Genomic DNA, 26,731 nt, shown 5'->3' with positions numbered 1-26,731 from the left:
CTTTACAGAAACAATGGTTGACATCTATTTATACACATAGTGATGGGGCTATAAGATCAAGAGCACTTGATAAATATAGGAAGCCTAGATAAGTGAAAATTTACTTCAGTGTTATATTAATTTATCATTTGGTCACCAGCTAGGTTTAATAGAGTTCCATATGTTCATGCACAGAGATTTCATGACCCTGAAAGAAACAACGTAACATTTGATCTACTCAACTGTCCAATTCTGTATGATGACATAAAAGTCAAATTTCTCTCTTCTTCAGTGAGTAACCAAGAAACAACCTCTGCCATTTTGCTTGTCTAGTTTTGAATAATTTTCGTTTGGGATTTCCTTTTCTACAGTTCCCAACATGAGAGCTAAAAGGAGAGAGTCAACCCCAAACCTGGGAGGGGAAGGAAAACAATAAGTTAGATCTACAAATTTTTTTTAAAAGAACATATGTGACTTATTTTTTATTTTTGTTCACTTGCTTTTTCTAAATGCTATACAATTGGTATGTACTAAATTTTAAAATAAGAAAAAAATATAAAAACCTAAAGCTTAAAAACATAGGTACATTTTTTACTGCAAAGCGGTGATCCACATTTATGTTTTGTATCTTTAAAACACATTATTCTACAAAGTGTATAAAATATTTTAATGTGAGGGAGATTTTACTTTCCTCTGAATTGATATATAATACATTACAAATAGTATTTAATTCAATATTTCATTTATGACAAATAGTATGACAAATAGGTCTTTCATTGTCATTACTCTGAATGAGTGTTATTTATATTGACAAGGCATATGAAATGTCTGTTATTCTGTATTCAACAAATTTCTAAGCCTCATTAGTTTCATTTTCCTATCAGAACTGCCAACAAATAAGTACTGATCAATGTAAAGTTTATTTCCTGTGCCCTCCTTCATCCCCAGCTTACTCCCTTTTCGGATACAATCTGTCCGAGTATTGAAATGGTAAATGTGTTGGAGCAAGTGACCTGGATAATTCCTATACTGGACAGATGCTACCTGAATTTGGAGCCTCATCTAATTCTATCTTTAGCAGGGGACTCCAAGCAGAAACCCTGGTGTAGAGTGCCTTCCTGGGGGGCCTTGGTAATATCCAGAATTTACTATTGTCAAGAATCATGAGATGGAAACATTTTTTTTAATTTTAGTATTTCTATCATTATTATCATTAATAATGATGGTTAATATTCCATGCACCTGCTCCTTATAGAAATGGATAATATGTATGGGTATAAAAAGGCATTAGGTCCTTAGTAAATTCTGTTTAGCACTAATCTAAACTATTTTAAAAGACCAGTCTCTAAATTTATAAATATGGAAAAATTATTTTTCTAATTTTCTCTTAAAAACTCTTTTGTGCTTTCTGTGTATTGTTATAGACTACATGCAGAATGCTGCATATTTAATAACTACAATTGATTGATAAATATGTAAATGCTCAAAAAAGAAATTTAATCCCTTTGGAATGTTAGCTCTGTATCAATTTTACTATGAAAAAATAACCTTTTTCTTTTCTTTTCCTATTTTTTAGAATATTCCTAAATACTATGATGGCTGCCCATTTTTCTTTTGGTTCCATACATCTTTCATTCAAGATAACAGGTATGGCTATAATATAATTCAACAGAAGCAGTTAATCTTCAATATATGAGTATATGGTGTAATGGCAAGTCTTTTACTGATTGTTGTAAACTCAATTTATAGAAACAAAAAAATCCCCAAGTCACCATTCTTCATTGCTTTGTTCTTCTTAATCTAGTTTTTTTAAAAAAATAACTATTCTAGAGACGCACTGTCACATTATCCTCAAGGTCCATGCCACGTACTCTGTTACAAATTAAAAAGTATTACAGTCAAATCTTGGGCGCAGTTATAAATCCCTCCCATGGAAGTTTAACTTAAATCTGCTCAGTGTCTAGCATACAGGAGGCACTCAGTAAATATTGGTTAACAGGTAAGCAAAAACCACTAAATCCTATTTTAAAATAAGGTGTGGTCTAGAGATGCTCTAGCTAGTTTAAAAGCTGATCGATACACTTATATCTAGGGCAGAAGTTATAAGGCACAAATGTACATGAGAACAGCTAAAAATCATTAATAGTCACCATTTAAAAATGATTTTGACTGAAGTGGGAAGTCTTTTGTAGTTAGAAAAAAAAGTAATTATTAGTTGGATTGGAAGATTATTATTCCAAAGAACCTTTTACCATATCTGGAAATACATTCCAGACAATGCAGTCCACCTTAAGGGATATTTGTTCTACAGCTGTAAAAAATTGAGTTTGCATTCCTGTTTCGTAAATTATTCATTTAGATTTGAAGAAGTGGTTGTGATAGTTGTGGTATGAACTGATAGTTCTCATTACAATCCTAGCCTTTTCTTCCAATCTGAACTGGATCTAATAACACTTCAAGCCCAGTAAGGCCACAGTAAATTTAACATCTGATCTACTTAAAATGCACACACATTAAATGTATTTTGATATAGTGGACGTGGGACTTGATGGAAAATTTTTACCAATTTTTTTCTTGAATGTATATGAATAATCAACTTTGACCCATAACATGAGTAAAGTATCTCAAATAGTGATGTCTGGGTGAAACTTCAATTGGTGCTACTCAAGAGTGGTCGTTAAGGACATTTTTCTTCCCTTTACACCACCATGTTCATATTGGAGAAGCAAAAACTTAGATCACGCTTATACTCTCTTATAGCTTTAAAAACTTCCTTAACATTTTAATTTCCAAACTACTTGGACAAGCTGTTTTTATTAGTTATGAGATTGTGGTTTAGCCAAACTTCATCATTTAAAAGGCTATCCGTATCTTACTCTGTGTTTAAATATATATCCAGTCTCTTTGGGTTAATTTCTGTCACATATAGGAATTTAGATTGCTTTATTAAATACAAATATTATTCTCATAAAAGGCAATGTTAAAAGAATCAGTTAACCTTGTTTGCTGAATGTTACTGAGATTATTTTGCAACTTACTAGAGAGATATGCAAGCCAATTAAAAAAAAAACAGAAAAGCTGAGATTCTAATCATGGCAAATAAATATTTATTTTTTAAAGCTCTAACAAGGGTGCCTCTGCATGACTTATCTTTCAGCCCTAAAATAAACTTTTATTTTCTATTTTTAGGCTTTATCTTTCCAGAAATGAACTGGATAATCCCCATAAACAAAAAACATGGAAAATTTACAGTGAAGATTTTGCAGTGGAGGTATATTTTGATGAGGCATAACCTAGAGTTTATACTGATGGCTAGTAAATGAACTATCAGTTTTCCACCTAGCAAAGTATCATATTTTCCCCATTCCCTGCTACACATTTAGTTCCTTATCTATTTCCTTGCTAATACACAAATATTTATGTGTATATACAAATGTACTGGAGTATTCTATTAAAAAGAGATAAATAAAATGTCAATACTGTTTTATTTTATTTTTAAAAGAATATTCTTCATATAAAGTTTTTACCTTGTTATTCCGATAAATTTGGAACACAGTACACAGGAACATTGGGTACCACTTTATCATTTTGAAAAACTTTGAAAGAGATTTTTCATATTAAAAAACTGTGATATGTAAAAATTGGGACCCCTCCAGTCCCAATATATTTAAAAAATTTTCATTTTTTAAATATATTTAATGGGCATGTATATATGCCTTGATTTCACATCGTAATTTCAGATTATAAAGCTCATCTCTATTTTCTTCCTCCACTTGATTTACAAACCATGAGTTAACATCAGAGGGACAGCAAAGACTAAGTTTTAAACACTAAAGAAATGAGATACATTTCACATGAACTGTTACCTCCCTCCCCATCTGTATGGAGCTCCAAACACCACATGAACTGACAAGCCCAGTCTTCTTGAATTACACATGTATTCCCCTGTAGGGTAAAAGGATCTCAGTAAACATGAATGATAGAGAAACTTCAGTAAATTCTGCTTTTGCATAACATTATAACTAAGAGGAATATTTGCTTTTAGTGTAATTTACTATGTTAAAATCCACCATCCTCAGCCCCAGTAGAATGAACTGTTCACAACCAACCTCATCTCAGGTTTGGGGACACAGTGGAGGAAGATCACCTTTTCGTTACAAACACTGGTCAGTTTCACGTGCATGGAGAATTTTCTCTCTGCTACTGGGTGCTATTTTAAGTACCCCACCACCATATTTTACGGCCAAACTGTTCTATTTTGGTTTTTTGAAATTATCCTCATTTGAATGCTTTTCCTTGTATTGGCAAGGCTCTCAGCAATCTAGATGATGTTGAATTCATCAGGAAATAAAAGGTATCAACATAAAAGAACCAGCATCTCTGCTAAAATGAAGCACTCATTCCAGAAAAAACCTTGCACTCTGCAAAAAAAACACATTGTAAAAGAAAATAGTCAGTGGGAAAATGAAAGGGGGAGGGTGTTTGGGCCAGGTCACTCCAACTAAGCCATTTTGTAATTTATACACCAACAAAAGCCGCCTGGACCACCAGTTTGGAAGCTCAGAATGTCAGGTTGCCGCCACAGTGGGTATTTAAAAAGAAATGGGAATATAGCAAAACTTCAGTAGAGAAGGACTGGAGGGTATGCAGCCACGCAGGTGGAAGCTGAGCTCTGGGCCATTGGGGCTGCCATCATCCTATTGGGCACCTGCCCCAAGTATGCCTAGGCCACAAAGCTGGGAGCTGCCATGCTCAGGTGGGCATTTTGTTGTGCTTTTTAAAAACATAGCCCAAAACAGTGTTCCAGCGGCCAGTGCAGCAACCTAGTTAAATGTTTTTTCCTTTTCTGGCAAAAGTTATAAAAAAAAGTATATAAAGTTATATACTTTTCTTTTACTGACTCCCTTGGAGGAAAAGATCATATAGAACATGCTCTCAAGTTACTTACACATTATAAACAACCTTATTCTCTATAATTTCTTATAGAAACATGTATTATGACAGAGCAAGTTGTAGTGTCATTTCAAATTCATTCAGCAATAGATTTAGAAGACAGAGTATGTGAGGCTTTGGTGAACCAAGAAAGTATTTAGCTGGCTCAGTGAAGGGTAGGATCTTTTTTAATAGTGGAAATAAAAAGGAAAGAAAACCTCAATTTTTATCTTAAGCATTTTGATTTTTGAAATAGGAAAGGTTACAGTTGGGGTTTCTTTCCTAACCCTCCAACATGCATTAGACTTTCTGGCAATTATAAGTTGCCACACTCTTCTGTTTTTGCTCATAAAATGTTTCAGAGCCTCTTAGGGGTGTTGCATTCTTTGAATCCAATGTGACTAGTTGTGTGAACAACTCTGAAACATCCTAATATATGAGAATGATACTGGTTTTCTTAAGTAGAACTTAGCAACCTGGGGTAGAATTTGCTGAAGCTTAATATTCACTATTTTATAAAAATAGGATGGCTTCCTGTCCAGTCACATCCCACCCACAGCCTGGCAGAGGTGGAGAGCAACTGCAGGAGGCCAAGTTCATGACAGCAGGGGGGATAAACACCATGTCTATTTGTCAGCTTACCAGCGATGAAATTATATCAGGAATCTTGCTGGTGAAAACTAATGCTTGTTTGTAATAAAGTCACCACCTTTAATATTACTATACTTAATAAACAATCCTAATAGTGGGTGCGTAACAAGGATGTAAGCACTTAAACAACTCATAATATACTCTATTAGGTAAATATTTAATGATAGAATACCCAAATTCCTTTCATTCCATTTCAAGTGACCATATTTTTGGTCTGAAATATAGATCCGAAATGGTGCAAATTATAATCCAGTATTAAACACAAATCAAGCATATGAATGACAAAAAAAAAAACCTCCCAACTTAAATCCTTTCCACTCATTCTCCTCCTCTCCTACTCACTCTTACATGCCTGAAATTATTTCAAGATACCTGGTTAAATCTTTAACAGACAACATGGAAGCAAAAGTTCTGTTAACAAAGGCTGAGGTTGGCCATAGGCCTGTGCAGGGTACCGTGGACTCAGTGCCTGGCCATTTTCTACTGTTTTAATCCATTTGGCTCAGATGAAGCAGCACTTGGGAGGTACTGACCATTTGAGTATGGAAAGAAAAGTAAAATAGGAAAGTGTTTTCTTTTAGAGAGAAATCAAATGGAAGGCCAGCCCACAGCTCTGGAGCACCTCAGGTAGCAGGCTGAGCATCCCCTCCAGAAAGTCCATATGTCACATCCATGTGTGTGCAGCAGCTTGCTTCTCTGACCCTCTTGCTTCTGTCACTGTGGGCATAGCTACCAAAGAGGCCTCAAGGAAGGCAAAAAGTTTCAGGGAAACTGGAGGTCTGCGACAAACTGGCAGTGACAGACACATGTGGTATGGCTTGTATTAATCGTTGGCCCAGCTGTTATGAACACTTTTTACTGAGAGACTCTGCTGGTCTTAGAACAGCATGGAATGACGAGGCTTACTTTAGTGGGGTGACAAGAACAACCCACGGCCAAAAAAACAGCTATCCATCCCCAAGTCTATGGGGTTTTTGTGTCGGTACACATATGCATACATATGGGAAAGTTTAAAAGAATTGCTTTTCTTTTGTTTTGTTACTTATCAAGTCACACCCTGTATAAAATCACCATTAAAATTCACTGACTTCCAGTATCCAATTTTAGAAGTTTCCAGCATGGCAAAGAATTAAGGACCTCAAGGTACATTTTAGGATGGACTAACCCTGACTCACTGCCTAACACAAGCCCTAAGGTCTATTTACTCCTATCTGAGAGGAGAGGATTTCATCTACAAGTACTGTCACTCCATAACTAAACAGGGAACAAAGACTTCTCGTGAAGGTTTTGGCACTTTCCCAGGAAGGGTTTATGATTGGTAGAGGCAGTGAGGATAGAGAGTGGTCCAGGGTAGCTCCATGACTCCTAGATGGGCCATCAGGAACCAGAAGCTAAAAGCTGCCATCAGTCATTGGGTCTGCATCCCAGCAGAGCATCATGGCCCCTCCCCTAAACTCCTGCTGCGATCTGAAGCCCCAGCAGAGGAGAGGTTCTCTGGGAGAGGTAAGAGAGGAAGCCGACATGGGTAAGGGTCATGCTGCTTCCCAGAGGCCGATGCTTTAGGCCACACCTAAGAACACAGGCCGAGTGAGGAAGACGACCCCACTTAGAAACTAAATTGGCACTATTTCAGTAAGAGTGGGAAATCTTGGGAAAAATAAGATGCCTACCCCAAGACTTTAATTCAAGAATATGGAAGCCACAACAGTAGACAGGCATACATCCCCTCTTAAAAATATAGATGCCTATTTTGGTTCACAAGCTCTACATAAAAACTTTTAAAGCCTTAGCTGCTTAGTACAGTACACATGTTAAGTAGCCTTGAAAAGAGACCCTACATCTTAAATGGGATAAGCAATCATTTATAACTATCTTCACAGAACATGGTCAATACTGGGTTTTTCTGTGATATCTGAGGTTAAACATGGTACCAAATTGTATGTTTCACTCAACACAAAACCAAAATGCAAGTATGTCCATAGGTTTATGCGAAAGCCCTGATATGGCTATTTTTGACCCTTCAGAGAAGGTACTTAGGGCCACTGGCTCAGCCTGTATATTCCAAAAGGACAAAAGCAGCAACTTTTCTATTTCAGTAAAAATACAGGCAGAAATCACATGATGTGAAACAGAGGTCCTTCCATAAAGTTTAAGAAGCAAGACAAAAACATAAAATTCCCATGAACCCAAAATAATTGCACGTTGGTCTTGAACTCCGTGAAACCCTGAGATGAATGTAGCCCCTAAACATGTGTACTCGAAGCCAGGTTCACAAAGGCACTTCAGTATGCTTTGAACTGACTCATTATCAACTTCCTGCTGTATTCATAGGCCAAAAACAGAGCCCCATTGGCCGGGAATGCACGAACCATAGTCGGCTTCAGTCCAGAATACAGGGCTGCTATTCCTGCAAGACAGAAGGGTGACCAAAGACTGTAACTCGCACCTCCTTGGAGACTCCCTACGCAGCTGCATGGGGTATTTGTATTTTTACACTTACAAGTCCAGACAACGGCATTAAGAACCAATAAGCATAGACGGATTTATCTCTAGGTTTCTCTAAGTACACTAATGCAAATAAGGACAATGTCAGCTCCCCTGATGCTCAGGTAACAGGCACTAAAGTCCACGCCTTGTCGACTCTTGGTGAAATGGATGGAGCAGAGCGGAGGCCTTAGATAGCCACATGGAGGCAAGCCTGGAGCTGGGGTGGCAAGCTTGACAGCTTCACTGCTTCACTGGGGATTGAGGCCCACAGGGCATCACGAGCCTGGAAAGAGGCCTTTTCCTAATATTAGCATTGGATTAGCATTAAGTGGAGAAAATACCTGGATAGGGTTGTTCTGAAGATTAAATTAGATCATGAAAGTATAGGAAAAATTATAAAGTGTCATGCAAACTGAAAGTGCATGTAATTTCAGTTAGTAATTTACAAGATGTCTGCGCGTTCTACTTGGGACATCAATTAAACACAGTTTCTCTATACTATTACCATCCTCTAAAACCAAAACAGAGTCCACATCTCAGGTTTTAAGATGTGCAGTGGGTGCTGGAAGGACTTAGAGAAACCCCATCCCCAGTATTACGCTGAAAATTGGCAAAATCTTCAGAAATTGCTTAGCCCACTTAGAATTCCCCAAGCCCTAGCATTACAGATGTTGTACCTTCCTGCACTGGTACTATTAGAGGTTATCTTCTGATAATATCTGTATTATGTGAAGCAGGCCAGGCTAACCTCAAACCGTTCGCTCCCTTAGACAAAGGCCATATTTTAAAACTTCCCTCCAGAATGTTTAGAGCAAAGCATCCCAACAGGCGCCTGACCCAGGGGTTAGGAATAAGAACTTCAAATATTCTTTCATGAGAATAATGAAGGTAAGCTAAAGAAAGGGGTTCAGAAAGGCAAATTCACAAATGCAGGTATAAATATGATTATACACTAAGAAACCGACATGAAGTGAGGGAAGAGAGCAGCCACACATCGCATTAAACCATGACGAGAGGAACAGCGAAACCACCCCCACCCCACACGCAGTCAGTTCTGCAATCAGCACACTCACCTTCATTCTTCACAACACTCACAAAGGTTCCAAGAAACCCTGCCTGTTTGCCAGCCATGGAAAGAACCTGAATTCTGGATTTGATACAATCCACTGGGTATACGACCAGCCAGAGGCAAATTCCACCAACTCCACCACTCAACATCAAAGGGACAGGGCCTAGAGAAGAAAAACAGCAAATGGTATTTTGTCTCAAGAACAGATAACGTCTCTTTCTCCGCCGGCCCGCCGCGCGGCGCCCACGCCCCGCAGCAGCCGACCCGCCCGCCCTCCTTCTGCCCTCTCTTTCTCCGCCGGCCCGCCGCGCGGTGCCCACGCCCCGCAGCAGCCGACCCACCCGCCCTCCTTCTCCCCTCTATTTCTCCGCCGGCCTCCTCCCCCTCCTGCTCCGGCCGCTCTCCAACCACCACGGTGCCCTCTTCCCCCGCCTTCACCGGCTCCTCCACCACCAGCCTCTACAGCCTTGCCGCCCTCACCTTTCCTCCTCCAGAACAGCTACTGGGGGAGTGGAGATAATACAGAGCAGCTCCCGGAGCCACGAGGGAGATCAAAGGGACGGCGTACCCTATCCTGGAACGGCTGACTATCTGGGAGAACCAGCTCCGGTGAGATCACCAAGGGGCACGGGCTTTCCTGGGTGGGACGGCAAGCGACCGGAGTCCCTCCCTTCCACCTTCCCAGACCAGCTGGTAGAATTGGACAGGCGGTCCCCTTAGGCCGCGGCAGCTGGTGCCCCCACCACACGAGGCCCCCCGGAACAACAGAGATAGTTGGGTCGGAAATCCCCAGACTGCGGAGAACAGTGACCGGGGGATCCCTTCCAAACACGTGACTCCCCCGTCGGCTGGGAATAGTGCACTCTCCCGGGCTGCGACAGCTGGCGCCCTCCCGCCACGCTTGGTGCCCCGATCTGACTAGCTAATTCGGCCGGAAGTTCTCCCGTGCTGCGGCGGCCGGCGACCCTCCCCGCATTCGGAACCCCAGGCCGGCTGGCATTCTTCCAAGACGCTTCGGCTGCCGAACCTCCCCTACAGCGAGAATTTTCCAGAGTTAAAGGACCCACAGCAACTTTAACTGGTGGAACCCGTAGACAAACGTGTGCCACGAGCGCCACCTACTGGGCAGGATAAGAAAAACAGAACCCAGAGATTGCACAGAAAAATCTTTCAACCTGTGGGGTCGAACACCCAGGGAAATCTGACTAAATGCCCAGACACCAGCAGAAGATAACGGATCACGCTCAGAAAATTGAACATATGGCCCAGTCAAACGAAGAAACCAATAGTTCAAATGAGATACAGGAGCTGAAACAACTAATGCTGAATATACGAACAGAAATGGAAAACCTCTTCAAAAACGAAATCGATAAATTGAGGGAGGACATGAAGAAGACATGGGCTGAACATAAAGAAGAAATAGAAAAACTGAAAAAACAAATCACAGAACTTATGGAAGTGAAAGATAAAGTAGAAAAGATGGAAAAAACAATGGATACCTACAACGACAGATTTAAAGAAACAGAACATAGAATTAGTGATTTGGAGGATGAAACATCTGAATTCCAAAAAGAAACAGAAACTATCCGGAAAAGAATGGAAAAATTTGAACAAGGTATCAGGGAACTCAAGGACAATGTGAACCGTACAAATATACGTGTAGTGGGTATCCCAGAAGGAGAAGAGAAGGGAAAAGGAAGAGAAAAACTAATGGAAGAAATTATCACTGAAAATTTCCCAACTCTTATGAAAGAATGGCCATTATCAACAAAACAGAAAATGACAAGTGCTGGAGAGGATGCGGAGAAAGAGGCACACTTATCCACTGTTGGTGGGAATGTCAAAGGGTGCAACCACTGTGGAAGGCAGTTTGGCGGTTCCTCAAAAAGCTGAATATAGAATTGCCATACGACCCAGCAATACCATTGCTAGGTATCTACTCAAAGGACTTAAGGGCAAAGACACAAACGGACATTTGCACACCAATGTTTATAGCAGCGTTATTTACAATTGCAAAGAGATGGAAACAGCCAAAATCTCCATCAACAGAAGAGTGGCTAAACTGTGGTATATACATACGATGGAATATTATGCAGCTTTAAGACAAGATAAACTTATGAACCATGTAATAACATGGATGGACCTAGAGAATATTATGCTGAGTGAATCCAGCCAAAAACTAAAGGACAAATACTGTATGGTCATTCGAGAATAAACTTGAAATATGTCATTGGTAACAGAGTTCAGCAGGAGTTAGAAACAGGGTAAGACAATGGGTAATTGAAGCTGAAGGGATACAGACTGTGCAACAGGACTAGATACAAAAACTCAAAAATGGACAGCACAATAATACCTAATTGTAAAGTAATCATGTTAAAATACTGAATGAAGCTGCATCTGAGCTATAGGGCTTTTTTTGTTTTTGTTTGCTTGTTGGTTTGTTTGTTGTTGTTGTTTTTTACTATTATTACTACTTTTATTTCTTTTCTTTATATTAACATTTTATATCTTTTTCTGTTGTGTTGCTAGTTCCTCTAAACCGATACAAATGTACTAAGAAACAATGATCATGCATCTATGTGATGATGTTAAGAATTACTAAGTGCATATGTAGAATGGTATGATTTCTAAATGTTGTGTTAATTTCTTTTTTTTTTTCTTTCCGTTAATAAATAAATAAATAAATAAATAAATAAAATAAAAAAAATAAAAAATAATAAAAATAAAAATAGAACAGATAACGTGACATTTCCCAATGGCAACCTGGTAATGGCTGCAGATGGGTGAAAATTAAATGGCTAACACTAAGAAATGCAATTCTTTAAGGAAACTGTCAAAAGCCCTTACTACTGAGAGCTAAGAACACAGCCAGGTTAGATTGGGTAGTCCATGTCCACCTCTGGGTCTCACCAGGACAAGGAGCCCTAGTGAGTGCCCCCCACCCCCTAAGAGGACTGGCCACCCCGGAACCCATGGACACACAGCATTCTGGCTACGCCCAGGGGGATGAGAAGAGAGGCACTGAAAGGCCACGTCAGAGCGTGGCCACATCTTTTTTCTACATTCTCAACTCTATGTATTTTATTATTTTAAGCACCCATAGTCCCCTCTCTTCCTTACAGGTGAAAAATCAAAATTCTCTTTTTAAACAAAACAGTTAGGTCTAGGAACTTAACTCACTCCCTGAATAGATTAAAAACATGGAAAGATATTTAAGAAAAAAGCAACAACTTACATGAGTCAAGCACTGCATTACAGTTGTGTCAAACAGCTGAACAGCATTGGCTGGCGAGAACAGTACTTTTCACTGTTCTCACTCTATGAAGATTAACTACCAAGCCGTTAAGCTTATTGCAAGGTCATTTATAGGTGATTTTCCCTAAGGGGAAAATAACTTCTGTATTTCTTCTTCCCCCCAAATGGATCCTGAACAAATTAACAAATGCAATTCCAAGACATTTGAGATATACTGCCTCAGTCCCAGTCCAAAGAAATGACAAAGCCTGGGGGAAGGGCCATCACTTGCCTACTACCACATGACTTTCCTACATCCAGAAACTAGACCCCGTGCAGGCCCCCACCCCCTAGAAGGGGGCACACAGTCCAGAGGAGGGGCAGCCACCGTACCCAGTCGGAAACGGGCAACTTCAGAGCCAACTGCTATCACCCAAGTGCATTTACCTAGTTCATCTTTTGATCTCCCTGATGCGAAAAATGACCAACACGATTCGTAGCCACCAAAGAAGCAGAAATAGCCCGGTACTTCTCGTAGTAAAGTGCTGGAGAGACCCTGGTAGAAGCCAAGGGGGCCATCCTTTGTGAGGATGCTCTTCACGACAGACCCAACTGTACTGGGAGGAGACACAAGGAGAGACAGCTGTGAATGGCAGGGAAGGCGTAGAGGACAACAACCCATCCTGGGGAGCATGGGAGGAGAATGAGTCAAAGAGGGGAACAAAGGGAATCCTTTTGTGGGAAAGAAATACTTCCAAGAGCTATGGATACTTACACCAAGGTTTGTCAACTATATTATTCTATGGCAAACAAATTTTATTAAAATTGATGCATATATTGCTAGAAGTCACCAAAGATGTTTCAGCAGGGAATAAGCAAAAACTTAGAATTGAAGGAAGGAGCTCTTGGAATGCAGCAAGAATTAAATAGTATCCACCCCCTACATGGGACATGACTCCCAGGGGTGTTTAAATCTCCCTGGCAACGTGAGACAGGATCCTGGGATGAGCTGGGACCCAGCATCATGGGATTGAGAATGCCTTCCTGATCAAAAGGGGGAAGAGAAAAATGAGACAAAGTTTCAGTGGCTGAGAGATTCCAGAGTTGAGAGGTTATCCTGGAGGTTATTCTCATGCATTATATTGATATCCCTTTTAAGTTTATGGTGTAGTGGAGTGGCTGGAGGGAAGTACCTGAAACTGTTGAGCTGTATGTATTCCAGAAGCCTTGATTCTTGAAGATGACTGTATAATGAATAGCTTTTACAGTGTGACTGTGTGATTGTGAAAACCTTGTGTCTGATGTTCCTTTTATCCAGGGTATGGCCAGATGAGTAAAAAATATGGATAAAAAATGAACAAATAATAGGTGGGATAAGAGATAAAAGTAGATTGAAATACTAGTGGTCAATGGAAGGGAGAGAGGGAGGGTTAAGTAGTATGGGTTGTATGAGTTTTTTATTTCTTTTTCTGGAGTGATGCAATTGTTCTCAAAATGATCATGATGATGAATACACAACAATGTGATGATATTGTGAGCCACTGATTGTACACCATGTATGGACTGTATGTGTGTGAAGATTTGTCAATAACAATGTTTTTTAAAAAGCGAATTAAATGGTATTGTATTTGCTCAGTCACGTTCCTTCTTCAATTCCTATCTCCTTAATCTTTCTTTTGATCTGCTGGATTTGGGGGGAATTTGTTCAGGTGTTTAGGGTGTATTTTGTATTAGTGCAGAGAAGCGAGCAAAAGAGTACACCTTACATGAAGGCAAGACAAAAGAGATGCAAAGAACTGAGTTACAACTCCTGCAATGCAAAAACACACCAAGAGGTTAGTTCTTAGAGACCAGAACTGCAACTTGGTGAGTGCCTCACTCCTCACTTTGTTCTCAGAGAGTGCAGGGACAATGAAGGCTCAAAGGTGAGGGGAGAAAGACCACATGCTTTCATGATCATCTTCCTTCTGAGGACCTCAGAGGCTCCCTAGGCTTTATCTGTCTGCCAGGTGCTTCTTACAACACAGCTTCCATCGTATAATGTGGAATCCAGCAAAGTAATCCCACTCAGCACCATCAGTCAGGTCCAAGTTTTAACCCCAAGGCTATCAGAAAGCCCTGGGTGGGGCACAACCGTGCCTAAAACGCAAAGTCAGACTTGGTATATCCTACCTTCTTGCAAGCTGTCAATATGCCTCAGCCCTTTGGATTTTTATCCAAATTATCCAAAATTATCCAAAAATAATTATTATTTTTTTAAAATAATAATTTTAAAATTGGAAGGGGCATGAGGGAACTTTCTGGGTGCCATTTATGTTCTATTTTTTAATCTAAGAATTAGATTACATAGGGATGTTTATCTTCAAATATTTACAAAGCTGCAAACTTATGATTTGTCTATATTCACGTTACTATATATATATCAGTAAAAAGTTGTATAAATTTAACTTTTGGACTTCTAGGCTATGAATGCGAGATTCAAGTTGGTATTAATGAAATCTCCAGGGTGTACAAAATAGGTCACTATGACAAACACTCGCTGAATGCAGACTGATACCTCCAGGAATCATTCAGTTATCTACTGGTCCCCCCCCACCCCCCAGATTCAAAAGGCTTTCAGTTAACCATAGCGATACCCAAGACCAGAACACACCCAAAGTCAAGGTAAAAAAGCAAGTTTGAGATTAATAAGGGTAATAAATTGCTTTTCAGTGATCAAATACAGTACACTGGGTTCGACACATACATGTCCCACAGGGTAGCCAGAATCCGGTTCCAAGACTGAGTTAGAGAGTAGTTTGATCACTGGGGAGTAGCTATGTTTACAAGAGTCAGGGACCAGGCCTGATCACCCAGGGGCAAGATGGGTAGAAGCTGCTGGCTTCTCCACTTTTGGGGCCGCAAAGATTCGCCTGAGGCATTCGAAGTGGTTGTGAGAGCAACCACCACATACGGTCCTCTTAGAAAACTGCCTTCTGAGAAACAATATTTGGTGAGAAATCGCCGTCCGTATATGCCGCTTAATTTTCATATAATGGAAAATTGAAAAGAATATACCAAGGCCTAATACACACTGCGACGTAAACATCTGTGCCTGAGCGTGCTTACTTGTGGCTCCTGGAGATCTTCCCCGAAGCCTCCATCTCGTACATGGTCTGCAGGCGGCACTTCACGAGCTCAGTCGGGCAGAGTACCAGTGCGGCAAAGGCCGAGGCGAAGGAGCCGGCGGTGGCATTCTGCAGGTCGCTGCAAGGGACACATGCAAAAAAGCCCAACTCCCCGTCAGCCAGTCACGCAGTCGGCACCCGCCACGCAGAAAGCATGCGGAAGACAAAAAGAGTAAGGAGAAAAGGAGGGAAACACTTCCTGGGCACCCACCACACACCAGGCACTGGTGCACACTTGCTCTTCCATCTAATATCCTGTGACTCTGTGAGGCAGACAGAAGTATCCTAATTCTCCTGTGGGGAAAGTGACACTATGTGCCTAAGACACAGTAAGAGGAAGTGCTATGATTCAAATGCAGACTGCTCTGGCTGCTGCAAGATCTACACTCTTTTTACTAAACACAGTAGTATACAAAAAAAAAAAACAAAAAAACAAAGAAGCACAAAAGAAAAGGGGGAGAAAGTACTCACAGCCCCACCACCCCAAAACAAGTACTTAACATACTTAGGTGTATTTGCCTCTAAGCTTTATATATCATTGGCTCCTGAAGCTGTTTCTACAGGCCCCAAACACAACTTGGAGCAACCAGGACGAGACCAAGGATAAATGTTTAACCAAAAAGTTGCTACACGACAAACAGATTTCCCGACAGCCTCCTCAGCCTCAGTAAGACAGGAGGCAGGAGGAGGGTCAGAGGTATGGATGGGAGAGGGTGAGGCCAGCACACATCAGGAACTCAATGCTCTAAGTAAAATGGCTAACGTGGAAATCCAAACTAAACAGAGGGATAAATGACACAAACACAAAACTGGCAGCGTCCCCCAGTCTCTCATGGCAATATCCGACACAACAGCGAGGCTTAAACACTGGAATCCAACTGGAGTAAAGAATATGAGGGGAAATAAATTGCCAGGAAGGTTTCTTTGAGGGCTCAAGGGCATTAGAAAAGGAAATCCCTTGCCAAACTACTGGCGTTATTGCGATTATTGCGAAGAGGGGAGGGGGTGATTCCTTGCTGTGCAGGAAGGACTGGGGGGCTCACAGTGGGACAATCAGCCCCGTCCACACCAATCCCACTCTACTGTGACAACCAGGGACATCCTCACAGACTTCCATGCTGAACGTGGGAAGACGCTGACTAGAGGACCCTGGAACAATTTTCTCCAACTATGAGCAAAAGTGTGAATGGCAGCCCTACCCCTTCAATGATCTCAAAGTTACCTCCGTGCTAAAACTAACACCAAATCTGGGCCACTTCCAACCCTGTCCCCGCTGTCCCATGCCTCCATGGTCTAGCCTCATCCACCGAGGGAGAGAAGGCAGGTCTCTGGTGCCCAGCAGCTTCTCGCACCCAACCCTCTCAGAACAGTTGGCTTGGAGTGAGGTTTCCTTTCAGGAACAAGACCTTGCCTGAAGTCTTCCCTTGGATTTTAGAGAAGTAGCCATAAGACTAACGTAGAGAGCCAGAGCGGCAAGTGTATTTACAATGCCTTGCAGCTCTTAGAAATTCTGTCCTATGCCATTCAGTCCACCCCTTCCTCTCCACTTCACTGCTATTTAGCTCGTTTGTTAAAACCAAAGCTTGGCCTAATTTTCAACATCTTCTGGCCAGCCTGCAAATCCAGGCTAGGTTTCCCTTGGGGTTTCTCCATCAGCCCTGCTAATAGGCAACAGTCAATGGGGTCATTAAGCAGCGTTTGCAGAGTTTGCTGGAAGGAAGTTGGCAGTCCATAAAATATAGATGTCCATTAGCCCTAAGACACTCTGGGGACTGGCTAGGGCATCTGAATGAACTCCAAGCAAAGCTATTTCCATGCAACAGTGAGGCCAAATCAGATCCGCTGTGGACTTTGATTTTCTAATAGCTCATCTACCAGTGTGCTAACTAGGCATGTGGGCCCCAAGTTCTGCCTGAGCACAAATGCTTAGAACTGGAATCCAAACAGCGATAGGCATAGGGCGGGATTTTGTAAGAATCAGCTGTTTGTCACCCATTTGACCAACGCACCCATATGCTCCTGCTTTCTAAAACGTTGAACAGCCAAAGGCCAAACCCTGGAGAACGTCTGAAACAGGAGCAGACAAATATTTACAATATTATTGCAGAAGTTCACCAGAGCCTCACAGCAGTTCTTTCCTTTCACCACTCCTGCTTAATCTTTCATCTGGATCTGACCCCTACAAAAAAGTTTCCAGACCCTCAACTGTGGTTTGATGGAAAGAATATAAGGCAGGGGATCAAAAGACATGGATTTGGCTCCCAGGGCTCTCACTTGTTCCCCAGGTGACCTGGAGCATGTAGGTATCTGAGCCTCAGTTTCCCCATGCGTGAAACAGAGTTAGTTAGCATCACCTGCTCTGCTCACCTCACGGGACACGGTGAGGGCTTGAAGACATGACATACATACATACAAAGTTCATACATACACGTCAGAGCTTTGTGAACACCGAGGCAGCATTTCACCAAGCAGGTAACCAGCAATAACTGTCCTGCAGCATGAAAAACAAGTCCCCATACTCAAGAGATGAGAGCACTCTCTTAGACAAAGGTAAGCAGGATGGTTTCTTTACTGCAGGACTTCTGAGTGCCTTTAACAACCTAAAGAGCATGTGCACTAAATAAAATAAATGAAATGTATACAGAGTGATTCTCAGGAGAGGCACGCCATGAAGTGTTGCTTCCTATTGAAACAGAGCTCGAAGGATATTAAGGAATGAAAAGAAAGAAAGAAAGGAAGAAGGAGAGAAAGAAAGACAGACACAGACAGGCTCAGGGGGTCTGAAGCTTGAGTTTACTTCAGACAGACTTCAGACAACTTTATTCTTATCCAGAGCCTACCTTAAATACTGCAGGGTGACAAAAGGCATGCATGTATTTCTTGAAAGAACAGAGAGCTTATTTTTCAGTGCTCTCTTCCTTCATACTTAACATAACCATTTGGGGTAAACATTCTCTTCCTCCCAGACTGCTCTACATAACAATCTCCACAGTTTACTGCGGCCATCCTGAGGCCAGCTGCTCCCAACAAATTCTGCAAGTCTTGTTTTAACACTTGGCCCCTACAATGAAGAGCTGCCAACCCTTTGGCAGGGACACCAGTTTGGTGATCTGAAGACAGTGTTGGGAAATGTAGCTGAAGGTATAACACTGTTCCCCCGAGACAAGCGTATACTCTTACTTTTCTCCATTCCATTCACAGCCTTACAGAGCCAAGAGAGGGGAGGGCAGGCAGAAGTCACTGCTCTGCTCAGAGGGGAGGAAACGACTTTGTCTCCAGCATCTCATCATCTCCCACCTTCTCACCTATGTCCTCCTTCTCTGAGGATGATGTAAGCAAAAGACAGTCGCTCCTGCAAGCCGGCAGAAAATGACAGCTGTCTCCAGCTCTGCTTCTGTTTGGTCTCCACTGTGGGATGCCAAGTGGCTGGTCCCTGCGTGCGTCTTTACTTCCCTTCCTCCTGATCTCTGTGTGCCGGGGGGGGGTGCTAGCCCCTAGCACCCAAGCCCTCTCCTCTACCCGCACATTTGCCCTGGCTGACCTCACCCAGCCCCATGCCTATGAACTACAAGCTTCATTATCATCCATCATGACAGAATCCCTGCCTAGAAGCGGCCATAACTTTAGATCTCTGGGCATTCTGGGAGAACATTTCTGTACAAAAGGAACCGCTTTTCATCCTGCAGAACCAGTAGCTGCAAGAGGATTTCGTATTCCTACCAAAACCACTGGCAAGGCTGATCTCTGCAGCCATGGAGCAGATGTGATCATTTTAAATGATTCAAAAATAAATCAATGTTCAAAAATAAATAAATAAACAAACAAATGCCCGAAGGAGGGATAAACAAACAGCATACCAGCGGTTTCTGAATTCTTCATCTCAGAGTAATATGTACCTAAGGAGGCCCAAGTTAGACGAAGTCTGATGCTTGGGGCAGACTCAGCCAAAGATACAGTGTCAAACCTGCATCTCCTCAGATGCTGCTGACCCTTTCTCCTCACACTCACGTGGCTCAGACAACTTACCCAATACTCTGCGTGCAGATAATGTTCGTGGAACTCAAACTCTGGGTCTCAAGCTATGACTCTGTCCAGCACTTCTGCCCACAACGGGCAGACCCCTGAGGACACCGGGAAAGCATTCTCCTAAGAATATCAAAACTGTCACACAGTTCACTTGCAGTGGTGAATTATGAACGGTTTTCCTTTTGTGGAATGCATGTGTTTTCCAAGATTAATACGTTCTCAGTGCATGATTTCGTAATCATAGAGAGCACACTTATCTTTAAACAGAAAATGATCTGGGACTCAGCATCAAGGGATTGAGAAAACCTTCTCAACCAAAAGGGGGAAGAGAGAAATGAGACAAAATAAAGTGGTCAGTGGCTGAGAGATTCTGAACAGAGTCAAGAGGCTATCCCGACTAGGAAATTCGGACGGGCTCTTTCCCTGGCTGCGGCGACCAGCAATCCTCCCTGCGTTCGGACCCCGGGCCGGCTCAAGCCGCTTCGGCTAGCAAACCCCCAGGACGGCGAGAGTTTTCCAAAGTTTAAGGTCCCACAGCACCTTTTACTGGTGGGACCCGCAGACAAACGTGTGCCACGAGCGCCACCTACTGGGCAGGATAAGAAAAACAGAACCCAGAGATTTCACAGAAAAATATTACAACCTTGCTGGGTCCAACACCAAGAGAAATCTGAATAAATGCCCAGACGCCAGCAGCAGAAGATAACTGTCCACACTCAAAAGATTGAGAATATGGCTCAGTCAAAGGAACAAACCAATAGCTCAAATGAGACACAAGAGCTGAGACAACTAATGCTGAATATACGAACAGAAATGGAAAACCTCTTCAAAAATGAAATCGATAAATTGAGGGAGGACATGAAGAGGACATGGGCTGAACATAAAGAAGAAATAGAAAAACTGAAAAAACAAATCGCAGAACTTATGGAAGTGAAGGATAAAGTAGCAAACATAGAAAAAATAATGGATAGCTACAATGATAGATTTAAAGAGACAGAAGATAGAATTAGTGATTTGGAGGATGGAACATCTGAATTCCAAAAAGAAACAGAAACTATAGGGAAAAGAATGGAAAAATTTGAACAGGGTATCAGGGAACTCAAGGACAATATGAACCGCACAAATATACGTGTTGTGGGTGTCCCAGAAGGAGAAGAGAAGGGAAAAGGAGGAGAAAAACTAATGGAAGAAATTATCACTGAAAATTTCCCAACTCTTATGAAAGACCTAAAATTACAGATCCAAGAAGTGCAGCGCACCCCAAAGAGATTAGACCCAAATAGGCGTTCTCCAAGACACTTACTAGTTAGAATGTCAGAGGTCAAAGAGAAAGAGAAGATCTTGAAAGCAGCAAGAGAAAAACAATCCATTACGTACAAGGGAAACCCAATAAGACTTTGTGTAGATTTCTCAGCAGAAACCATGGAAGCTAGAAGACAGTGGGATGATATATTTAAAATACTAAAAGAGAAAAACTGCCAACCAAGACTCCTATATCCAGCAAAATTATCCTTCAAAAATGAGGGAGAAATTAAAACATTCTCAGACAAAAAGTCACTGAAAGAATTTGTGACCAAGAGACCAGCTCTGCAAGAAATACTAAAGGGAGCACTAGAGTCAGATACAAAAAGACAGAAGAGAGAGATATGGAAAAGAGTGTAGAAAGAAGGAAAATCAGATATGATATATATAATACAAAAGGCAAAATGGTAGAGGAAAATATTATCCAAACAGTAATAACACTAAATGTCAATGGACTGAATTCCCCAATCAAAAGACATAGATTGGCAGAATGGATTAAAAAACAGGATCCTTCGATATGCTGTCTACAGGAAACACATCTTAGACCCAAAGATAAACATAGGTTGAAAGTGAAAGGTTGGGAAAAGATATTTCATGCAAATAACAACCAGAAAAGAGCAGGAGTGTCTATACTAATATCCAACAAATTAGACTTCAAATGTAAAACAGTTAAAAGAGACAAAGAAGGACACTATATACTAATAAAAGGAACAATTAAACAAGAAGACATAACAATCATAAATATTTACGCACCGAATCAGAATGCCCCAAAATACGTGAGGAATATACTGCAAACACTGAAAAGGGAAATAGACTCATATACCATAATAGTTGGAGACTTCAACTCACCACTCTCATCAAGGGACAGAACATCTAGACAGAGGATCAACAAAGAAATAGAGAATCTGAATATTACTATAAATGAACTAGACTTAATAGACATTTATAGGACATTACATCCCACAACAGCAGGATACACCTTTTTCTCAAGTGCTCATGGATCATTCTCAAAGATAGACCATATGCTGGGTCACAAAGCAAGTCTTAACAAATTTAAAAAGATTGAAATCTTACACAACACTTTCTCGGACCATAAAGGAATGATGTTGGAAATCAATAATAGGCAGAGTGCCAGAAAATTCACAAATACGTGGAGGCTCAACAACACACTCCTAAACAACGACTGGGTCAAAGAAGAAATTGCAAGAGAAATTAGCAAATACCTCGAGGCGAATGAAAATGAAAACACAACATATCAAAACTTATGGGACGCAGCAAAGGCAGTGCTAAGAGGGAAATTTATTGCTCTAAATGCCTATATCAGAAAAGAAGAAAAGGCAAAAATTCAGGAATTAACTATCCATTTGGAAAACTGGAGAAAGAACAGCAAGCTAACCCCAAAGCAAGCAAAAGGAAAGAAATAACAAAGATTAGAGCACAAATAAATGAACTTGAAAACATGAAAACAATAGAGAAAATCAATAAGGCCAGAAGTTGGTTCTATGAGAAAATCAATAAGATTGATGGGCCCTTAGCAAGATTGACAAAAAGAAGAAGAGAGAGGATGCAAATAAATAAGATCAGAAATGGAAGAGGAGACATAACTACTGACCTCACAGAAATAAAGGAGGTAATAACAGGATACTATGAACAACTTTACGCTAACAAATACAACAATTTAGAGGAAATGGACGGGTTCCTGGAAAGACATGAACAACCAACTTTGACTCAAGAAGACATAGATGACCTCAACAAACCAATCACAAGTAAAGAAATTGAATTAGTCATTCAAAAGCTTCCTAAAAAGAAAAGTCCAGGACCAGATGGCTTCACATGTGAATTCTACCAAACATTCCAGAAAGAATTAGTACCAATTCTCTTCAAACTCTTCAAAAAAATCGAAGTGGAGGGAAAACTACCTAATTCATTCTATGAAGCCAACATCACCCTCATACCAAAACCAGGCAAAGATATTACAAAAAAAGAAAACTACAGACCAATCTCTCTAATGAATACAGATGCAAAAATCCTCAATAAAATTCTAGCAAATCGTATCCAACAACACATTAAAAGAATTATACATCATGACCAAGTAGGATTCATCCCAGGTATGCAAGGATGGTTCAACATAAGAAAATCAATTAATGTAATACACCATATCAACAAATCAAAGCAGAAAAATCACATGATCATCTCAATTGATGCAGAGAAGGCATTCGACAAGATTCAACATCCTTTCCTGTTGAAAACACTTCAAAAGATAGGAATACAAGGGAACTTCCTTAAAATGATAGAGGGAATATATGAAAAACCCACAGCTAATATCATCCTCAATGGGGAAAAATTGAAAACTTTCCCCCTAAGATCAGGAACAAGACAAGGATGTCCACTATCACCACTATTATTCAACATTGTGTTGGAGGTTCTAGCCAGAGCAATTAGACAAGAAAAAGAAATACAAGGCATCAAAATTGGAAAGGAAGAAGTAAAACTATCACTGTTTGCAGACGATATGATACTATACGTCAAAAACCCAGAAAAATCCACAACAAAACTACTAGAGCTAATAAATGAGTACAGCAAAGTAGCAGGTTACAAGATCAACATTCAAAAATCTGTAGCATTTCTATACACTAGTAATGAACAAGCTGAGGGGGAAATCAAGAAACGAATCCCATTTACAATTGCAACTAAAAGAATAAAATACCTAGGAATAAATTTAACTAAAGAGACAAAAAACCTATATAAAGAAAACTACAAAAAACTGCTAAAAGAAATCACAGAAGACCTAAATAGATGGAAGGGCATACCGTGTTCATGGATTGGAAGACTAAATATAGTTAAGATGTCAATTCTACCTAAATTGATTTACAGATTCAATGCAATACCAATCAAAATCCCAACAACTTATTTTTCAGAAATAGAAAAACCAATAAGCAAATTTATCTGGAAGGGCAGGGTGCCCCGAATTGCTAAAAACATCTTGAGGAAGAAAAACGAAGCTGGAGGACTCGCGCTGCCTGACTTTAAGGCATATTATGAAGCCACAGTGGTCAAAACAGCATGGTATTGGCATAAAGATAGATATATCGACCAATGGAATCGAATAGAGTGCTCAGATATAGACCCTCTCATCTATGGACATTTGATCTTTGATAAGGCAGTCAAGCCAACTCACCTGGGACAGAGCAGTCTCTTCAATAAATGGTGCCTAGAGAACTGGATATCCATATGCAAAAGAATGAAAGAAGACCCATCTCTCACACCCTATACAAAAGTTAACTCAAAATGGATCAAAGATCTAAACATTAGGTCTAAGACCATAAAACAGTTAGAGGAAAATGTTGGGAGATATCTTATGGATCTTACAACTGGAGGCGGTTTTATGGACCTTAAACCTAAAGCAAGAGCACTGAAGATGGAAATAAACAAATGGGAACTCCTCAAAATTAAACACTTTTGTGCATCAAAGAACTTCATCACGAAAGTAGAAAGACAGCCTTCACAATGGGAGACAATATTTGGAAATGATATATCAGATAAAGGTCTAGTATCCAGAATTTATAAAGAGATTGTTCATCTCAACAACAAAAAGACAGCCAACCCAATTACAAAATGGGAAAAAGACTTGAACAGACACCTCTCAGAAGAGGAAATACAGATGGCCAAGAGGCACATGAAGAGATGCTCAATGTCCCTGGCCATTAGAGAAATGCAAATCAAAACCACAATGAGATATCATCTCACACCCACCAGAATGGCCATTATCAACAAAACAGAAAATGACAAGTGCTGGAGAGGATGCGGAGAAAGAGGCACACTTATCCACTGTTGGTGGGAATGTCAAAGGGTGCAACCACTGTGGAAGGCAGTTTGGCGGTTCCTCAAAAAGCTGAATATAGAATTGCCATACGACCCAGCAATACCATTGCTAGGTATCTACTCAAAGGACTTAAGGGCAAAGACACAAACGGACATTTGCACACCAATGTTTATAGCAGCATTATTTACAATTGCAAAGAGATGGAAACAGCCAAAATGTCCATCAACAGAAGAGTGGCTAAACAAACTGTGGTATATACATACGATGGAATATTATGCAGCTTTAAGACAAGATAAACTTATGAACCATGTAATAACATGGATGGACCTAGAGAATATTATGCTGAGTGAATCCAGCCAAAAACTAAAGGACAAATACTGTATGGTCCCACTGATGTGAACGGACATTCGAGAATAAACTTGAAATATGTCATTGGTAACAGAGTTCAGCAGGAGTTAGAAACAGGGTAAGACAATGGGTAATTGAAGCTGAAGGGATACAGACTGTGCAACAGGACTAGATACAAAAACTCAAAAATGGACAGCACAATAATACCTAATTGTAAAGTAATCATGTTAAAACACTGAATGAAGCTGCATCTGAGCTATAGGTTTTTGTTTTGTTTTGTTTTGTTTTGTTTTGATTTTACTATTATTACTTTTATTTTTTTTTCTATATTAACATTCTATATCTTTTTCGGTTATGTTGCTAGTTCTTCTAAACCAATGCAAATGTACTAAGAAATGATGATCATGCATCTATGTGATGATGTTAAGAATTAATGATTGCATGTGTAGAATGGTATGATCTCTAAATGTTGGGTTAATTTCTTTTTTTCCGTTAATTAAAAAAAAAAAAAAAGAGAAGGGATAATTGGAGATGAAGGGATACAGACTGTACAACGGGACTGGATATAAAAACTCAGAAATGGACAGCACAATACTACCCAATTGTAATGCAATTATGTTAAAACACTGAATGAAGCTGCATGTGAGGTATAGGTTTTTTGTTTTTGTTTTTTTTGTTTTTTTCTTTCTATTATTGTTTTAATTCTTATTCTGTTGTCTTTTTATTTCTTTTTCTAAATTGATGCAAATGTACTAAGAAATGATGAATATGCAACTATGTGATGTTATTAAGAATTACTGATTGTACATGTAGATTGGAATGATTTCTAATTGTTTTGTTAATTCTTTTTTTAATTAATAAAAAAAAAAAAGCAATAAAAAAAAAAAAAAAAGAGGCTATCCCGGAGGTTATTCTTACACATTTTATAGATACCCCCGTTTTAGTTTACGGTGTATTAAAGTGGCTATAGGGAAGTACCTGAAACTGTAGCACTGTGTTCCAGTAGCCATGTTTCTAGAACATGACAGTATAATGATATAGCTTTCACAATGTGACTGTGTGATTGTGAAAACCTTGTGTCTGATGCTCTTTTTATCTACGGCATGGACAGATGAGTAAAAAATATGGATAAAAAAATAAATAACAGGTTAAAATAAATTGAGTAGGTTGAAATATTAGTGGTCAATGAAAGGGAATGGCAAGGGGTATGGCACATGTGAGTTTTTTCTTTTTCTTTCTTTTGCTGGAGAGATGCAAATGTTCAAAAAAATGATCATGGTGATGAATACACAACTATGTGACAATATTGTGAGCCACTGATGGTAACCATGTCAAGAATGTTTATATGTCAAGAATGTTTATATGTCTGTTGTTGTTTACAATAAAAATATTAAAAAAAAAAAAAAAAGAAAGAAAGAAAACGATCGTCCTCATAAGGTATCACTAACAGCATGATGTCGGGGACTGAATCCTATCCTCCACACAAAAGACCCATTTGTGAACAGAACCTTTGAACATGGTATTAGTTAAGGTGTGAACTCACCTGATGAAGACAATCTTAGAAGACCCTTTTTAGAGGAGGCTCATTTTGAGTCTCCGTGTCACATTCTAACTAAGGTATGCACATTGCTTTTTAGACATAATGCTATCGCACATGCAGTAGATATAGTACAGGGTAAACGTAACTGTTAAATGCACTGGGAAACCAAAAAC

At 40.2% G+C, this 26,731-nt stretch overlaps 2 pseudogenes across 2 annotated transcripts in view; one reads left to right on the top strand and one right to left on the bottom strand.

Moving 5' to 3' along the window:
• LOC143680457 (phosphatidylinositol 3,4,5-trisphosphate 3-phosphatase TPTE2-like) overlaps positions 1-3,434 on the top strand; it is a 64,107-nt pseudogene extending 60,673 nt beyond the window's left edge. The window contains exons 17-18 of the transcript XR_013174058.1: positions 1,556-1,626; positions 3,169-3,434. The product of XR_013174058.1 is annotated as a phosphatidylinositol 3,4,5-trisphosphate 3-phosphatase TPTE2-like (transcript). The remainder of the gene's footprint in view (positions 1-1,555; positions 1,627-3,168) is intronic.
• Positions 399-26,731, bottom strand: part of LOC143681270 (mitochondrial ornithine transporter 1-like) — a 31,295-nt pseudogene continuing 4,962 nt past the window's right edge. Inside the window, exons 4-7 of the transcript XR_013174502.1 lie at positions 15,461-15,598; positions 12,800-12,969; positions 9,123-9,281; positions 399-7,969 (exon numbers count right to left, since the gene is read on the bottom strand). The product of XR_013174502.1 is annotated as a mitochondrial ornithine transporter 1-like (transcript). The remainder of the gene's footprint in view (positions 7,970-9,122; positions 9,282-12,799; positions 12,970-15,460; positions 15,599-26,731) is intronic.

Source organism: Tamandua tetradactyla, chromosome 4, assembly GCF_023851605.1.
Source record: "Tamandua tetradactyla isolate mTamTet1 chromosome 4, mTamTet1.pri, whole genome shotgun sequence".
NCBI classification, from domain to species: Eukaryota; Metazoa; Chordata; class Mammalia; order Pilosa; family Myrmecophagidae; genus Tamandua; species Tamandua tetradactyla.
Note: the sequence above shows the minus strand (reverse complement) of the source record. Positions and strands in the feature narration are given on the sequence as shown.